The sequence below is a fragment of the Coturnix japonica genome, chromosome 7 (assembly GCF_054131305.1).
Source record: "Coturnix japonica strain WE chromosome 7, WE-NBRP24, whole genome shotgun sequence".
In the NCBI taxonomy this organism is placed as follows: Eukaryota; Metazoa; Chordata; class Aves; order Galliformes; family Phasianidae; genus Coturnix; species Coturnix japonica.
Window position 1 is genome coordinate 4,678,596 of NC_140669.1, and position 16,865 is coordinate 4,695,460.

Genomic DNA, 16,865 nt, shown 5'->3' on the forward strand with positions numbered 1-16,865 from the left:
AGATTCCCCCATTCCTTATGCAAATAAGAAACAGCACACTATTTCATATTCTGGACTGGCAGACTTTTCCTGTATTTTTTAAGTAACTACGTGAGTTGCATTTAGCTTTCGTTCGCTGTTCTCAAAAGGCAAATGCCTATGGCTAAAATCTAGATGACTACAAAATGATGAGGGAAGGTTATCAAAGTTCCTGAATTAGTAGTTCTAATAACAAACTTAATATCAAACATAGATAATAGTTTAGGAACTGAACAAGAGCATTCCACTCCAAACAAGAGTCTTTCTTATGTCAGCTCCTTGTTTCTCATCTCAGTTTAAAATCACGTCTTGATGATGCTTGACTGTCATGCAAACTTTTCACAGAATTTTATCTTCTGCCTGATGATATGAAGAGAAAAAGGAGACAAAACTCAGTCATTAGTTTATGCACTAGCTAAGCTCTTTGTTATTTGTATCTATCTTCGTAATTAAAATTTTCTTTAGAATTAACATTGGATAGAACTCATTACATTAATCAGGTATGTTATTTTTTGATCTGGCCCAGCTACTGAAAAAGGCAGATTGAAAACATCTTTCAGAGATTATTTTTAATAGTCGACTCCTTTGTCCCTTTCTGCCAATTATTTGCTCTAGAATTAACTATGACTATACTATAAAATTAGTTGGCTGTGACTCAACCTCCCTCAACAACAGAGCATAGATGCTTTGATTCACTTATGCTACCTTATTTTCAGCTCTATATTTTCCTCAATGGATTAGAGAAGAAAATATATAACAATTCCCAGAGCCATTTGCTCAGTTCTTTTAACAGATGCTAAGATTAGAGCTGGAAACAAAGATATAAACAGGGTGAAATCTAATTCATTCCTTGTTTCTCTTTTGCAAGAAATATAAAGAAAATAAAGCAAAGTTTCTGTCCTACCCTGGTATACTGGCAACTAATTTTTGAGTGCTAAAATACTTTTTTTTTTTTAATGAATGTATATAAGGTAGCATAAGATAAAGTTAAGCAAAAGCTGGTGAGACACATCCACCTATATCTGTAACATTTCTTGAAGAATTTGGGCTCCTTTCTCCTATAACATTTTTGGAAGCCTCACTCATGATTGTTTAATATACAAACCCTCCAGTTTCACATAACATTCAGTCCTTTTCCTGGACTGGTTAGGTCAATTGATCCAGTAATGGAAGTCCCTAGCAACCCACTGTGAATAGTTGTGCTGGGAGAACTGGAGTGGCCTGTAGTGTTCCTGGTCTGGAGTCTATTTGTTCATCTTTCATTTGTGGAATCTGTTCTGGGAAATGGCCAGTCTTGCCTCTTGGGTTAATATATCCCATAAAGCATTAAGACTCACTTATAACAAGCACTTCTCATGGAGCTGAAGGTCTGGCATAGCCTTGATATGATTACAAAGAGATAAAAGATTATGGCTGTGTGGAAGTATTCAGTCTTGGATGCAGAGGGACAAAGGTCTAAGGGGTGGGTTCCCAGTTTCTTGCCTGTGCTTATTTGAGGGCACTGAGCCCATACAAATGTTGTTCAGGATAGTTGAGTTCCAGCTGCAGGCTGTGAGCCCAGCACAAGCTATACATCTCCCAGAGGAATTTTACAACTATTTTCTCCTCTTGACATGATTGCTTCCTTGCAATACAAATAGCTTTGATATAAATCATAAATCTAACTACCCAGCATCTTTCCTTCCCTGCTTCTTACTTTTTCATGTTTTCCCAATAACTGATATTCTAGTCAGGAAAATCACCCACAGTTATTCCTGCTGCTTCGTAATGCTTCTTACCCATGAACATTTCTTGTTCTGTTTGCTATTACCTGCACTCCTTGCACGGCTGTGTAGGCGCTTTCTTTCATTAATCGACTCCTGACAATATTATTCATCTGCTGTTTCAAAACAACTTCATCTTCTGTCTTAGGGCTGAGCCTGCAGGTTGCCTCCCAAGAATGTCGAGCACTCTCATTAAGAGCTGCTGGGACAGGAGGGGACCTGGTGCATTGGCTCCACTCAGCCCTTTGCAGCTCCAAGGGCAGGACACAGAAGGACTCACATCAGTCCAAGACCTGCTTAAAAAGAAGATCCAGTGAGTTGGCTTTGCTGGTTGAAAAAATAAAATCCTAACCAGTACAAAGACAAGCTAGGAAACAAGCCATCTTCCCAAGTCAGGTCTTTCTGGCAGTGTATTTTTCATTTAAGTTGTAGTACTCTCGAAGCAGAGTGTTACTCTGGCCTCTTTTAGGCAGTGAGAAATCTCTCCCCGGCAGTGATGCACAGCATTTCTGAAGGACCATCAGTGAGGTTCTCAGATTTAAAACCTCACAGCTGGCCAGCACATAGAGATAAGCTGTGCTTTCCACAACCTTAACATATGCTAATACTTATTTATGTTACTTGCAATGTGGCTAAACTGAACGTGAAACTAAAACGTGGCAATGCTGAGAGAAGGTAGGACAGATGGTTACAGGTATACGTAAGCAGAGAGGACATCATTGTGGGCACTGCTGTTATCAGTGTTTCATGTGATTATTGCTAAAATTAGTGCTGTAGTAATGCTGCAAGGAAAATGATGAAGGACACCATAAATACCCCTCACAAATCCAGCCATTAAACTGGATTTTTGCTCCTGAATATCCTTCCCAGTTCACTGCTGCACTGTGATCATCTGCATGGCAGTTTACAAACTGTGGGACTTTCCAAAGATGAGCAACCTCAGGTTGGGTAACTGCTGTTGATCCAGACAGGAAGTTTTTCTTCTATCTGATTGCTTTAACAATTGAAAGCAATTTAAGAATTTACTTTTCCACTGAGTCAAAACACAGAGAACCCCAAAGCACTAACCAACGGCCTGATGTTTTTTAATCACTCCTGACAGGAAAGATGTTGCGTTTGAGTGTATAGGAGCTGAATCAATCTCTTCTGTCACAGACAAGTGCCCTCAGAACTAGGATATCGATTATGCCAAGGGAGAATATCTGTAGGTCTCTTATTCGAACTGTTTCACTTTTCATTAGTAATTAAATACATCTTACAAGAAGGGCTTCGGTGTCATTCTGCCATGTCTTTGTCTACTGTAAAGGTTTAAATAATTTCAATGGACCACTGGTCCACTCATTCTCTTACTGTGCTCTTATGTATAATTGCTATTTATACCAAAATTTCAGTTTCAGTACAGGCAGATAGACCAGCCATTCAGTTGATCAATATGTGGTTTGGGTCAAAACCAACCTCCCACGCACACAAACCTCCCTTCATAAGATGAAACCTGTAACAACAAGAAGCACAGGTGCTCTTAAAACTTGCAGGTTTCTACAAACATTTTTGCTAACAGCTTTTTAAATAACGAGCCCTTAAAGTCTGCCCTTAGACCTAGCCCATATGTACACTTTTCCTTAAAGTAATGAAAAAAAATATATATAAACGAAAAGTGTATTAAATTTCAATACTGTCATATTTCAATGGTATCTGATTGCAGAAAGAAGTGACTTATGCCCAGTTGTGCCTATGAAGCAATTATTCTATGGATTGCCAATGAGAAAATGTCCTTTTCAGGAAAACAAGAGGCACAGAGTAACTTGTATGCCCTATTGCTTTGTGCTTAACAGAGAGCATGGGGAAAATGCGTATTTTGCTTTAAGATAAACACAACGTAATTTGTTCTTCATAAAAATCTCATGGAAGGAAAGAGAATCCATAATACAGGAAACTTGATTTAAAGCTCCAGAGCTGGGGATAGAAGGTATGTGCTGGCACACAGCAGGCAGCTAAATGTAGAGCTTTTGTGTAAATCTTGTATATAAAGGGCTGTGAATTGTTATGCTTTTTGTTCCATGAGCTGTTGCATTTAACCTCTTTGAGGCCTTGGGATTATTCCTGCTCCTTAAAGCTACCTTAATTTCCCAAAGTGTTGTCAGGAGCTAAAGTGCACTGTTACCTGCTGCCATGTTTTTCCATTCTGGTAGAAATTATTGCTTCATATAGTTTGATTTTAAGAGTGCATTCTGGCATCCATGTGAGGAAAAGGCACTATATAAAAGCAACAGTATCATGAGGGGCAGTTTTGTATTTCGTGGGCTTTTTCATCAGCTATAAAGAATAGTGGGGTAGGGGAAGAACAATATCAGTTTTATTTAGACAGGGGGATGAGAAGACAAAGCACAGAAGGATGTGCCTTCCTGTGCACCACCAGGAAAGGAAACCCAGCAGCTCTGCAGGGCAAAGCAAGTCTCTGCTCTCAAGGTCTCCTGCTTCTGCTGTGCTGGGCTTCAAATCACTGCAAAAAAGTATATGAATCTGGGTAAAAAAGAGGTGTTTTTCTCAGTTTTCATTAGACAAACTGGCCTCTGTGGCTCATAGGGAAGCTTTGCCTTTGTGCAGCTCTGAGAAGGAATAAAAAAGGGCAGAGAGCAAGAAAAAAGCACTGAGCCAAACTCTTCCTTGAACACCCACTGAACTCCACCTGTGCTATCTATCATATAGAATCAGAGAATCATGGAATGGCTTAGATCAGAAGGGTCCTTACAGATCATCAAGCTCCAACCCCCTGCTGTGGGCTGGGTATCCCCAAGCAACTCAGGACCCATCCAACCTGGCCTTGAGTCCCCCCAGGGACTGGGCATCCACAGCTTGTCTGGATGGATCTTTATTAAGTAAAGCAAAACATTCTTCTTATCTGGGCAAGCTGTCCCTTTACGTAGCCTTGGAGAAATCCTCCTGCAGTGGAAATCACTTGAAGCAGTGATTGAGCACCTGGTAGGAAGATAGGACCAACCCAGGGGAGCTCAGGTGCAAGCAGTGTACCTGAGTGATTGAAAAGGCCCAAGCCAGGACCTTCTCCTTCCTAGATCTCACTGGAGGGTTGGCAGTGCATGCAATTAAACATATCTTGCTGGAGATAGGCCTTCTGAAGGTAAGCAACTTTTTTCCCTAATTTCTGTGCCCAGTGCTGTTGTGCCTGAGTGAATCTTCACTTGCAATAGCTTGTGATCTTGCTACTCTGCTGTCGTTGTGCTTTCCATTGCATTACACCTCCCAAGTCATTAGTGTTTTGTTGAAGGCCATCTAATAAAATAAAAATTAATAGGGCTATATTAGCAAGTGTCCTATCATAGGGTGGTAAAACAGAACAGAGAGAATCTTGTTTGAGTTTGGAGTAAAATTTCACATCAGAGTGTTTTTTCAGCATGCAATTATATGAGAGGGAAATTGCACACAGCCTTTTTTTTCCCCCCCCTTTTACCATGGGCATGCTATAATACCATTTTCATTAGGAGGAAATACCTGCTGTCTGTAGAAAAATAATTTGTCTTGGTTTTTGAAAACTAAATTATTCCCTACAGAAGATCAGCTGAAAAGCTGTGAGTAGACTTCTAAGCATTCCGGATTAAATACAATATTTTCTTCTTCTGATGACCCCTAGTGATCTGTTTTGTGAGTGAGTTTTAAAGTGAACCCAATGAGTTATTTATTTCTGAGGCTTGGATAAGACACCTGGAAGATTTTATCAATGTGATTTTGGCTGTAATTAAGGAAAATGGGAAAAACAATCTAAACAGCTTATCAGTGTCATATGGTCCATTTGAAACCCAAGCAAAGCTGTAAAGCAACATGTGAGCTCCCAGCCCCTGACTTCTTTTAGGGCTGCCAGTGAAGTAAAGTAGCGAATAAAATGAGGGTTGGGCTGCAACACCAGGGAAAAAATAGGCATTAAGGGGAAATTTATTGATATTATCACAGATATCTGGTGTACAGATCAAAGCTTATTTCAAACCTTCAAACTTATTTCAAATCCATTTCATGAAGGTGTATGAGAAGGAAGTCTTTCTCCCTGTTGCATGCCCACTGTATTTCATGACTGTGAGGCATAGCTTGTTGAACATGTAATTCCATCACGAGAGAGTGCCCCTTGCTGTGCACGCATTGCTGCATTATACGAAAGGCTTGGAATAAAACAAAACAAGCCTCCAGCTAGCATTACCCTGATCCTGCAATTGCAGGCTCTCTCTCATACAAGTAAGAGTCATTCCTCCAACAGATACATTCCTCTTGCATTAATAATTGTAAGGTGGTCTTTTCTGTGATGTTTTGGTGCTGTTGTGCCATGCATCACCATCCCAGGACTTTGCTTTCATCCCTTCTGTCCTGCTGATATCTGTTATTTCCAGCTCCCAGGCAATACAGAAGCTTGGACACTGTGTCTCTCCCACACTGTCCTTTTTCCAGGGGAGAAGGGTAGGAAAGTGTTTCTTGCTTCATCTCTAATTGTAGCAACAAGGAATAACTTCTCATTTCTTGCTGACCCTTTGCAAATCTGAGTACGCTGATTAAGTAACTGAATTTTGATTTGATTTAAAAAAAAAAAAAAAAAAAAAAAAAAAAGTTCAGCTCTGCTGATTTTCATTGCAAGTCAAAGAATCATAGAACAGCTTGGGTTGGAAGGGACCTCAAGAATCATCAAGTCCCAGCCCTCCCCCCCCAACCCTCCCCCGGCATATGCAGGGACACCAACCTTCAGGTTTAATACTAGACCAGGTTGCCAAGGGCTCCAGCCAACCAGACTTGGAGCTCCTCCAGGGACGGGGCATCCACAGCAGCCTGTGCCAGCCCCTCACCACTCTCTCTATGTGAAGAACTTCCCCCTGACATCCAATCTAAACCTTCTATCCTTGAGTTTAAAACCTTAAGTCTACCCTAATAAAAAGTTAACTCCGCTCCTTTTTATAATCCCCTTCTATATACTGGACATATGGAAGTCATACAGAGAACAAATTTTGGCTTGCTTTTACACCCCAAAGGATACTTTCAAACCCACTTTCATCACACGAAAAAACCCAACCACCCCCCTGAACAAAAATACTGGTGTCAGCCTTATGTATCACTGATACCCACTGCATGTTTCTTCACTGATTCCCTGCAATTGAATCAGTGAAAAAATAGCATTCACCGCATGAATATTTTGACTGCTAAAGTGAAGAAAGTCAAGAAATTTTCCCTTCTGTTTTTATAGCCAATGATTTAACCCAGTTTACTAAATTCTGAAGTGAAATAACTAACATAAGTGTTTGATCTTGAATTCTGAGCCTTTTTTCTTGGTTAAAGAACAGATATTTTGATTTTGAATGTTTCTTCAGTAGAATGCAAATGTTGCTCTCTTCTCACAACAGGTCAGAATGAAGTCAATAAAATATGCATGGAAGAAATGCAAGCAGCATTTGGCTCAATATAAAGATTGATAATGTAACCACTCCCCCAAAAAAGCTTTATTAGTGTCATAAGTCTCTCTTGTTTTTTATAGTTTGCACTGAGCAAAACAATCCATCTTACTTGAACATCATGTGCATTCCTGAAGCCAGCAGTTAGTACAAGTCAATTTTTAATTATGATATTTTTATAAAACCTACAATTTATTTCCTGATTTGGTAAAACACTTTAAGCAGCAAGTCATCGATATAAATTATGTAAATCTCAAATGGCCCCAAAGTCATTAATCTGACTGAATTTCATAATGAAACATAATATAGCAATAACCCGCTGGCTCTCCATCTGACATCACAGAGCAACCAAAATGGCTACAACAGTGATGAAGTTTTGTTCTAGTCTAGTGTGGAGTTTAACCTTTTAAGTAAATTGCTTGCCTGTTGTGTACAGAATACCTGCTCTGCTCTTAGATTTAGGGTCAAAGGAAATTGAGTCTGACGTTTTCTCTAAACTCTGAAAAACAGAATAAAAACCACAGAATCATAGACTTGCTTAAGTTGAAAGGCCCCTTAAAGATTATCAAGTTCCGAGATTATCAAGTCAATGTGATGACTAAGGGAAGGAATCAAACGAGATACAAATGTCTGCCATTGGAAATCTTCCCCTTCCTAGAGGTCAATTCCCACATAATCCATTACTTCTTCAGCACCAGAAATGCCTTTTCTTTCCATGCATCTAGTAAGTAATACAGCCTGTATTTCAGTTCATACTTTTTAACTTCATATGCTCATCTCCATATTGGAGTATCACACCAGCAAATGCATATCCCTATTTACACTCCTTATATTAACCCAGCTACACGGTGGCAATAAAATTCCGTAATAAGAAATAGGAGCTCTCACTGCACATTCACAAAGCCCTCCAAAGAACAGAGGAAGAACAGACCGTAAGTCTCATAAATCCAGCTTAATTTATTCATGGTGAGAGTCTACGAATCAGACATTTTTATATTCCAGGATATTTATGGTGAGATGGTGAATGTATAAAAAAAAATCGCAACAAAATCCAATGATTGATGATAAAAATAACAAAACAGATAATAGATTTTGAACTCTTTATCAAGAAGTGAAATATTGTAAACATTAATGATGTGGCTTATAGGCATTAAATCAAATCTGTGGTAGGTGAGGGCAAGGTGAGCATTTCAAAACTTTCCTGCATGAGAACCTTTCAACTTCTCTGCTTCAGTAGTGGCAGTAATAGGGAGATATTTTGCCTTTGTCAAAGATGCCTAAGTAACCTGTCAAGTTGATTCTATACATCATACTCATTTTCAGACAACAGGTTTTCAAGTATTTCATCCAAAAGAAAGGGGGATAGTTTGTTAGAGGTGTCCATGTGCTGTGCTGGAGGTGTCTTTGATTCTTTATGTCCACGTGGAAGAAGGATTTGGTGAACACTACTGTGCAGACCTTAAGCAACATTATAAATGCCCTTGCTATATGGTCAATGCCATTGCTTGTGCTTAGCCTGAGCTCTTTGCTATTAAAAGCCACCATGAAATCCATCTGAGAAGTAGGATTTTTCTTTTAGCCATCTCGATCTTTATGTTTCTTTGGGTAGAAATTTCCTATTTTGCACACTTAGTATGTTTGTATTCACTCATAGCTGATATTCTCACTGCATTCCACTTCAGCTTGCAGAGCTCCCTTCCCTCTGTGCACATATCAGCAACACAAAATGCCTCCTCACTCTCCTTTTTGCTATGCTAAGCAAATTAATTTTAATCTCTACTTACAAAGCAAGCTCTTCATTCCCTCTGATTATCCTAATAGCCATTCCCTCTGCTAGTACAAATCTGAGCATGTATGCAGGGATCCAACTGAAGTCTATGCAGTGGCATTAACTTAACTGTTGCTCTACTGTGTTTTCAGCACTGTAAGTACCTTTTCAAATTAGATTTGAAACAGTGCAACCAGACGGTATGCTCTGGTCTTTCTCTTTATTAACCCAATTCTACTATTAATCCTCAGGATTGTTAATATACTGCTCTGTGCTGGAAGTATGCAATTATCATTTGTATGAGAACAGGACTTAAAAGATTCTTTGGTGATCATTCCAGATAACACTGGATAAGACCTGAGCATACTCAGTTCAATTGTATTTGTGTTTTTGTTGTTTTGTTTTGTTTGTGTTTTTTTTTTAAAGGGAAGAAAATGAATGTGCAGCAATAAAGGAAATTCTGTAATTCAGATAGAAATTTAAAAAGCAAGAATCCAGTAACTATCAGTCTTTTGAGATAATGGCTTTTGCCAATCAGCTATTCTTTGCCTGTACCCTATCTTAAGCCTCTGTAGCACCCACTGATGAGAAAGAACTTGACCTGCAGAGCCTCACAGGAGACAGCAGCATATGCTGTAGGTCTCTTCTTAGGCCTCCTAGCAACTCTGAATGTTTTTAGGTTGATCATATAGGTGAAAAACTAAGGAAATAGAACACTCCTAAGTGCGGAAAAATTAGGGTAGTTCTTATAGACTCTATTTCTCCTGTTTAAAATTGCTCAATTGTGTGTCCAGGTTGATCTCCTGGGACAGAGCAGCCAACACTGCAACATTTGTGCTTGCTTGATTTCTGTGTGATTATGAAATTCTCTTGCTACTTTAGGGAATTCACAGAAAACCAAACAGTTTTGTCTTGGTCTTCTCAAATTAAAGCCAGCTAAGAATCACCCCTGTGAATAATGGGCAGCAATGCCAAAGCCCATCTGCCTTTACTGCTTCTTCCTCCCAGAAGAATATGCCATCTACATAGCTAGGTGGGACCAAGACCCATCACATGCTTAGTATTCACAGAGGGCCTTTTTCAGAGAAGTAGATACATGGGGCCTGAAGAAGGAATATGGCAATTTAATAGTGGCTCAGCCACATGTTGCAGATGAAATGCAGGAAAACAGGCTGGGACAGACACACACTTGTATCAAATGGCCATTCCACAGAAGGAAGGAACAAGTACGTACATAGATACCTATTTTATGTAAGCCCTGTAAGAAAATATTTGGTTTAGTGTCTGCAGAGAGTCACAGTGTTGCTCTTACTCACTAACGATGCACTGACGTTCGTTTCTGTCTTCAGCAAGCGCTCACAATTAACAGAAATAGGGTAATATTTATGCATTAGTTTCTGTATTTGACTTCAAGAGCTAGATGAATAAACCTAGCTAAATGCCAACTACAGGTTTTAATGTGTTTCTGGAAACAGGCAAGGGAAATTTTAATTACATGCAGAAAGGTTTCAAGATCAAGAAAATATCAGGGTTGGAAAGACCACTAATATCACCTAGTCCAACCACCAACCCAAGTCAGTGACCCCTCAGTGCAGCCCTTACTCTTTTCATGAACACTTTAGGGGACTGTGACTCCACTACCTCCCTGGGCAGTCTGTACCAATACCTCACCACTCTCCCTGTGAAGAAATTTTTTCTAATATCCAAACTGAACCTTCCCTGGAGTGACTAAAAGCCATCACCTCTCATTCTATTGCTGTTGCTTGGGAGAAGCAGCTGACCTCTGCCTTATCACAACCTTCTTTCAGAGAGCTGTAAAGAGGGTTTGCTGTGATCATGTCTATCTGATACTAATGACTTCAATTTCCCAAATCAGATTCCAGAATATGCAGCCAGGCACAGCACCTATTTTGCTCAGATTACTTCTCACAAAAGTAATAAAACAGCCAAAAGCCCAGGTGGCACTCCTGAAAATGTACATTTCAGAGCCCTGAGACCTGATCCAGCAGCTGCCAGCTTCACCCCGTGAAAACCATTAGCAGCTGGCTTCACGTCTAGGAAAAGAAAATGAAATATGCTGCATTTTCACAGCCATCAATCAGCAGAAGCAGTGCCAGGAAAGCTTCATAACGGTGCAGATATTGCCAATTGACACTGCAAAAAATTATTCCCTTCACGAGAGAAACGCAGAAGCAAAAAACAACAGATGATCTCAGGGCACACTTGAGTGCATGAGGCAGTGACCCTTCTCTTCTGGGGAGGGAATGGAGATGGGGGAATAACTCCTCTTCCAGCAGCACTCACCCTGACACCCAGGGATGGATGGCAGCAGAAGGGCCCATTTCTCAGTGCTCTCCGGGGGACTATGCAGCTGTGGAGGCAGCTGGACCCAGCCGCTGGGTGAGGGGAGTGACTGCCTCGCTCAGTTTTCTGCTGCAATTCCTGGGAAGAAAGTTCTGAGAGCAGAAGATCTTAAAATGTAAAATAAAGGTGGGAAACTTGGACTTGCAGAATGGACGCATGGGAGCAATATAAAAGCACGAATAAACAGCAGTTTGTTCTATATATATTTTTTAATGTTATGCAAAAGGACTGAGAGTTATCAGAAGCATCTCTGCTCTTAAATGTTATATTTATTTCCAAAGGTTCATCTGGACACACTCCTTTTTATTATCTTTACTGACTTCCTGACAGAGATACTGAAATGTCTGACTTGACTCAAGCTGTGAGCAATATTTTTGTAGGAACTAAGTGAAACAAACTGATAACAAGGGTGATTTCATTAATAAAAAGCAGCCAGGTGACTGGTTACATGAGATGTGATTGAAATCATGCGTGCAAAATGCTACATTATCATATTGTTTAGATCATGTTTTTCCATGGCACAGGAGAAAGTATCTTTGTCAGCTCAGTGGAGAAAGGTTGGAGATGATTGAAGTAAAACAGCAGGAGGAGGCTGATATGATTGAGTCACATCACCAACTGACCATGTACAACACGGTAATGGAGGTGAAAGTAGAGGGCAAACTAAACTTAAGTGGAAAGGACACTGAAGACAAAAGGCTACACACATAGGACAAGGAGAGGATGTACAATGGGCTGATTTGTATAGTGAGCTGAGTGCACAAATTTCATGCCCTCTATTTAGATATTTCCTGTTCATAGTGATGCAAATGCTGTACTGACTTTTGATGAAATGAAGGGTCTCTTTAGTGAACATACATGGAGAAAGGCATGTTCAGTTAATTTTATGGTCTTGGGTAGAGAGGTCAAATGGCAGCCCATGAGTCAGATCTTCAGCAGCCAGATTGGACAACAGGAGGAGGAAATAATATCTGGGGAGAAAAGCAAGGTCAGCTCTGGTCCCACTCTGGTAATTATTCATATGTCTTCAGCAGAAAACAAAAAGTGTTAATCTTGGTATAAGCCACCAGGTAAGAATTTCATTATTATAGGAAATCTTTGTTATTACAAAGCCAGTATAGTCTAAATTGTTCCCTCTGGCTAGATTCAAGTCACGAAACCAATGGTCACATAAGCCACAGGGCAATCAGGACATCAGCACTGTAGTGCTCTCCGAGGAAGAACTGATCCATAAAAAAGCCATTAGAAATGTCTGCAGTTTGGAGCAGAGGCTGCTGTGGGTCACGCTGTGTCAAGTTGGCATTGGGTCCCCAGTAATCTCAAGTAAACAATATTGGGAAAACAAAGAGCTTCCTTACAAAGAAGAGTTTTGGCAATCATCTTCGTGGCACTGGTTCAGCTTTTCTTGGTGCTGTTTCAACTTGAGGCCTCAGTTCACTTCAAAATAATTTTCACTAATAGTTTACATCATTACATATACTCACAAAGAGCTATGCAGTACACGATTACTATCTCCATGTGTCTCCAGAAGAGAGCAGGACCACATGGTATGATCATGCAGTCATCAAACCCAAAAGAAAGAGGTGATTGATAGAAAGTGCTGTAAATTTATGCAGTTGCTAAGAACACATGATTCTCTGTCTGCGGATTGGGAACTATAAAAACAAAGAGTAACAGGGTGCTGGTTACCATCTCAGCTAGGAGGGAACTTTTTCCAAGGCAAGGAAGAACTCATTGCTTTGAGGAAGCTGACAAGACACTATCCAGCACTTGAACCAGAGTGAGTGTTTCACCATAGAATCATTAAGATTGGAAAAGACCACCAAAGTCACCAAGTCCAACTGTCAGCCAATACCCACCACATCCACTAACCATGTTCCTTGGTGCCACATCCACCTTTTGCTTGAACGCCTCCAGAAACGGTGACTTCACCATCTCCATGAGCAGCCTGTTCCAAAGTATTACCACACTTTCTAAAAAGAAATCAATTCCTCTTTCAACCGCCATCACACAAAGTCATGATGGGAAACATTCACTAACCAGGAAACCCCAGAGCCAAGGTTGTTCGTGCCACCTTAATTCGCTCCATGGGCTTCTGAATTATAATCCAGTCTCTAGGGCATGATCGTGCAGTGATTTGCTCAGGGACTTGTGCTTCCTTCAGTGCCCAGGATAGATGGCACTCAATTACTGAGTCAGTAGCTTGTGTCTTTCTTATTTGTGAGCATGTGGCTCTAATGCACGTATGCCACAAAATAGCAAAACCCATCTTGGAAGTGCCATTCATTTCCTGATAGGCTTTTTCCTTCTTCATTATAGAAACTGGGTGTTTAATGTGCAGTCATTAATTTACTTTCAGAGCCCTTGTGGGATGAAGGGCAAGTAGTATTCATGTTATCACAGCAAAGGAAAGTAGTGTCGGTCCATTAAAAGGGGAGGAAAGCAGGTAAAATGACATAGAGAATATCAATTCATTCGGTCTTTGTTGCTTCAGCATTCTCAGAGTAATTTAATTTTAATCAGATACTTAACACAGTTAATTTTAAGAAGGCTATAGGAGTGCATGGCAGAAAAAGCAGCTAAAATGGGTATATCCAAGTTGGCAGTAACTGATGAATCCACTTCAAGTAACAGCCAAATAATTATTTGAATCATTAAAATCTGTCTTCAAAAATTATGGAGGACCTCTGAAATCCAGAGGACAAAGGCAGAAGCACAATTTCACTGCTTTATATCAAAAAGTGAAGAAAGGACGATTTGGGAACCTGCAAACCAAGCAGAGTGCCTTCAGTACAGGTTCCTAATGACTCAAAAATTCCAGAGTTAGTTATTAGGAAGAATTAGGAAGAATACAATTTGGTACTGAGAGCAGTGCACATGAAGCACACCAACTCATTAGACCTGTGCACTCAGTCTTGAGAGGTTGCAGCTGGAGTGCTATGTCTGATCTTGATCATCAAATAAAGCTGGACAAATTGGAGGCACTACAGTTCAAAAAAGGAGCAGCAAAGTTAACAAGAGGCCTGCAAGTGTGACCTACAGAGAAAGTTAAACAAGATATTCTTGTCCACAAAATGGCCTTCACCTGCAGCTTAGAAAGAGAAAGGCAAGCCCCTTTTGTGTGTGGCTCAGTAATACTAAATCCTGCATCAGAATGGAGAAAATGGTGATTTAAGAGACATGGAAAAGGGATTAAAAACATCTAATCCATGGAAACAGATCTCTGAACCTAGAGGATACTGAAGGGGAGAGTCCAGTAGGAAGAAGATGTCTACTTCCAATGAACATATAAAGACTTCTTTCAAACTCTTTTAAGCAGGAACAAAACTCTTTGAAATGTTTAGTAACAATGCTTAGAAAAGGAAACAAAAAAAGATTCCTCTCATCCCCCTCTCCCCTGCCAATCTCTTAATAGCCATTAGCCCAGGCCATAACTTCTTTAATCTGAGAAGGTTTGATGGGGCTGACTCAGAGCTGAGACCAAGGCTCCTGTTTTGCAGTAGTCTCTCATGGGCTTTGATTATTCATAAAATCTCACAACCACATTTTCACTGGAAATACACAGTTCTGAGAAAATCTCAGCAGTTTCAACAGTTTCCAACAGAAAAATGGTTCACTGCAGTGCTTGCAGCCAGCTCTGACATCAGGATCGCAGCAGCAGCTAAGCATTAAGTGCTTCACATTTCTGCATAACAGGATCATCAGTCAGGCACCCAGAAAACAAGGAGCACAGAAGTAATGACCACCTCTGACACGGCTGGAGTGACTTAGCCAGCGTGCCACCAACCCTGTGGCAGCCATATCAATCAAATCCTTGGGGAAGCTTTCTCAGAGTCTTTCCACAGAAACATCAATATTAGCTAACGTTTTTAAACACTGTCATCTGTTTCAGTCGATCTTATTCGTCATAAATTCACTCTTTTTGTATAGGCAAAACTGGAAGTTCTTTGATACTATCAGGAGTCAAGAGAACAAGCACCACAGAACATCATCCTTTCTCTTGCCGCTCACATTTGCTTGTCTGAGAAATAAATGCAGTGGCAGAACACTCATTTCCACCCCAGAAAGTGAGTAATAGTTCTGATGTACCGGCCTCATACAACACATCCCTTAGCTTTTTAAAAAAATTCAATGTTCAGGATCTTTGCATGATCACAGATGGATTTTTGAGGCAGTTTGATTTTGCCGCCCACCTTTCTACTCATTTTTTTTTTCCTCCTTCATAACATTTGGATTATTCAGATAAAATCTTAATGGATAAAGCTACTGCTTTTCCAGCCTGTCCATGCAATTGCCTTGATGCATTTATATGAAATAATCTCACACAGAGCTTATACTCTTCACTTTTATCAGCCAAAAAGCATACTGGAATTAACATATGGTATAGCACTCTATTCCCTTTATACCAATTCCAAACACTCAGGGGCAAGTTGTTAGCAGACAGAAGGTAAAATGAGTGTGCATCATCCATGCCAAGCCCTAAGCAGATAAGGGTACAAACAAGCTCCCCCTTGCTGGGGAGCAGCAGGGATTGCTCAGAGCACTCTCCTCAGAGAAGCCATATAGACAGAACTTCAGGGCAGCCCCCGAAGGCCTGAGAAAAGAATTTGTGAGGTTCACAGGGAATTTCTGAGAGCTGCTCAGAAAGATAAGTTCTGCACCAAATCAACACAGCATGTGCAGAGTACGGACTAACAATAGTAATGTCTCTAAAGTCCACGCATGTTATCCCACAAGTGGAAAATGGGATTCTGCATAATCCATCGTGCATGGTTTTGAGTGTGGATGGATTAACTAACTTTCTCCAGTCCTACCCTGTCTTATTTGCTTGGACCTTTTATTGTATTTCAACAAGTGTCTCACAGTTTCTTGCTGCTGGCTCAGGCTAGATGTTAGGACAAGTACAAGCAGTCTGTTTCCTCACGTATTTTGCTCCTTCTCCTTCTACCAAGGTTTCATCTCATAGTCAGGGATTCTCTTATCATGAAATTCTCACTAGCAGCATTGCAGGGGCTAACTCAGCTCTAGCGTTTACTTTACTTAAGCTGAAAGAAATTATTAATGGTTATATTTTCTTTAATCTAATGTCTGCTAGCAACTCCAGCTCCACCTCCTACTTGATCTGGCAGAAAAAATACAATCCTTATTTCAGCAATTATACATAGATAGAACTGTCTTATAAAAAGCTGCAAAGCAGACTCTTCTCCATATACCACATGCACCCATGACCAGAGATCAGTTCACTGCATTTTGTTCTCCTGTGAAAGGAAATAGTTTAATGACTACCTGCACAGCCTTTTGCAGAGATGGACTGCCATTTCTCATGAAATCACAGTCAAAATAGCCTTCTGTTCTTAACCTCTAAGAAATCTTTGAAATTATTTTGGCTATGCAAAATGACTGCAAATTATTATTGCAAACGATTCAATCCCTACAAAAACCTATTTCACTCTTGGAATGAGCCCATAAAGTCTGTGGAGGATCTTCAGAAAAAAAAAAAAAAAAAAGTTCACA

The 16,865-nt window shown here is 40.2% G+C and overlaps 1 protein-coding gene and 1 long non-coding RNA gene across 4 annotated transcripts in view; one reads left to right on the plus strand and one right to left on the minus strand.

The window, feature by feature from the left end:
• LOC107317000 (von Willebrand factor D and EGF domain-containing protein-like) overlaps nucleotides 1-16,865 on the plus strand; it is a 162,922-nt gene that overhangs the window by 7,572 nt on the left and 138,485 nt on the right. The gene's annotated exons all lie outside the window — the stretch shown is intronic.
• LOC146760052 (uncharacterized) lies at nucleotides 281-2,292 on the minus strand. Its single transcript, XR_014948184.1, has 2 exons — nucleotides 1,829-2,292; nucleotides 281-378 (listed from the first exon to the last, which is right to left on the minus strand). It is a non-coding gene; the product is annotated as an uncharacterized LOC146760052 (long non-coding RNA).